The following is a 2,532-nucleotide window of genomic DNA, read 5'->3' as shown; positions in this document are numbered from 1 at the left end:
GTTGAAAATGGCTGTTGAAATAATCTCATCCATAGTAGCAATCAATTGGGCAACTTCATTAGCAGTTTCCAGCCCGTCAGTTCCGGTTTCCCCATTGATCAAGTAAGCATGTAAACCAAGACCTTTCATCTTCATCTTAACACTGATCAAAGTAAACCAATCATAAAAGTTCCCGGAACCCTTCAACTTCTCATCAGCAGCGAACGAAGTAAGAGCATTTGAACTCATAACCTGTTGTAGTTTTGTAACTCTAGTTACAAAAGACATTGATAACAATAATATTCAATAATATTTATTCCCTTGTTATACTTATTTTACTTTTTTTTTAACTATCTAAATTATATAAAGGACAAACTCAGACTATGGGGGGCATGGCCCATATTTATATTAATCTCAATGGGTTCTAGAAGGTTCCATAAGCTCTAGAATGTTCCATGGAATTCTAGAAGGTTCCATAAGTTCTAGAAGGTTCCATGAGTTCTAGAAGGTTCCATAAGTTCTAGAAGGTTCCATGAACAATGACTAACCACATAACTTTGGATTGCCAACTCAACAATGCTCATACTCAATTAACCTACGGGCCCGCAGCGCCCCAACGACCCGGCGCCACGGAGATTAATTGGTACGTCCAAACAATTTACCATCAATCAATTTAAAATTCTTCAAAATACCCTGACTCACATCGAGTCTATCACCATTAACATCTTCTTCATCAATTCTCGTTTCTGCGACATCGCTGGCATTATCACTTGCTTTATTATCCTTGTCCTCAATTAACCTTAAACTGTTACTAATCTCCGCAAAATACTCATCCGATTCAATCGAAGCCTTGATTTCTGCTTCAGTTAAATTAACTGTAGGGATTACCGATTCCAAAGCCCCCACATAACGAGAGAGGTAATCAGCTAACTCATTTGTTGTACCCTTGACATATTCTAAAACAATATCAAACTCAGTGAGTTTAGTAATCCATCTTTTAACCCTGTCATTTTCAGCTTCCTTATTTCCTTTAAGCAACACAGACAAGGATTGGTGATCAGTCTTTACCACAATTCTATGACCAAATATCAAATGGGCCGTCTTGTCTAATAAGTAGACAACGGCTAAAAGTTCTTTATCTCTAATTGGATAATTCTTTTCGTGGATTGAAAGGCTCCGCAGGTAATAACCAACAATTTGCAGCTCATCGGACCCAGGGATTAACTGTTTCAATACCCCCCCAATTGCAATTCCTGAAGCATCAGACTCAATTACAAATACAGTAGCGGGATCGGTCGAAAGTGGAACACTTAGTACCTTGGTTTCCAACAAGGCTTGCTTCAAAGAAGCGAACCTTTTGGAAACTGTCTCCATATCCCATTCGAGATTTTTGGAGACAAATTGGTAAAGTTCAACCACTAAGTCCGAATAGCTGGCAACGAAATGACGGAAATAATTCGTGAATCCAAGAGTTTTCTGCAACTCCTTGGCATTCACAGGGGTCTTCAATTTCCGAATTACTTCCCTAGTATCATCAGGGATTTCAACTCCATCCGGACCAATTTCCCAACCAAGAAAGCGAACCTTAGAGCTCATAAAACTGCATTTCAGCCTTTTCAAAAACTGCTTGAGCAAACCCAAATGCTCTTCCCTGTTTGGCGACGCCAAGAGAACATCATCAACATAATTACGGGCAGTTGAAAGGTGTGATATTTTCTTGGCTAAGTATGATTGTAGGTGTGAAGGGGCTGATGTGAGTCCGAAGGGTAATCTCAAGTACTCGTACTTGAGCCCTTCAAACTCAAAAGCCGTGAATCTACTAGAATTCTCATCGAGGGTAAGTTGATGAAAGCCTTCCGTTAAATCCACGGTTGAGAACACCTTATTGGCCAGAAAGATCTGGATCAATTCATCGTAACTGGGAAGGTTCTGATTAAACCTTTTCAATAAAAGGTTGATTTGACGAAAATCAATAACCAAACGAATCTCCCCAGTCTTCTTCTTGACAACTAGAAAAGGTGAAGAATAAGGCGAGTTAGAGGGTTGAATAAGTTTAGAATCGACCATACGCCTAATATGATTTCTAACCTCATGCAAAAGAGCAATCTTAACCTTCGGAATATACGGGGTCGTTGGAACTTCTTCCGACATCGGTTCAAGCCTGATATTATCTGCCCCCCGAGACTCAACAACTTGATTAATCCCAAGCTTCTCCGCAAAAATATCCGCATAATCAAACAACAATTTCTCTAATCTAGGATCGTCTATCTCAACAGGATCCAGGCTAAGAGCAGCCATAGCACTAATACTTTCAATGGATTTCTCATCCAAATCGTCCACCCCCACATCTCCCACAGTAAGATTAGCAAAATCAATAAGATGGGCATATTCTCTAATGAATGGAAGCCCCACAATAACAGTAGGTGAAACAATCGGGTGCACATAACAACGGATCTTCACAACAGTATGGTTAAATGTAACAGGGATAATCACATACCTATCTACCGCATCATACTGATTAGTTGCAGTCTTGATTGTTCTTGGGCTAATCCT

This window comes from Saccharomycopsis crataegensis (genome assembly GCF_037102585.1).
Source record: "Saccharomycopsis crataegensis DNA, jcf7180000000080, whole genome shotgun sequence".
Classification (NCBI taxonomy): Eukaryota; Fungi; Ascomycota; class Saccharomycetes; order Ascoideales; family Saccharomycopsidaceae; genus Saccharomycopsis; species Saccharomycopsis crataegensis.
Note: the sequence above shows the minus strand (reverse complement) of the source record.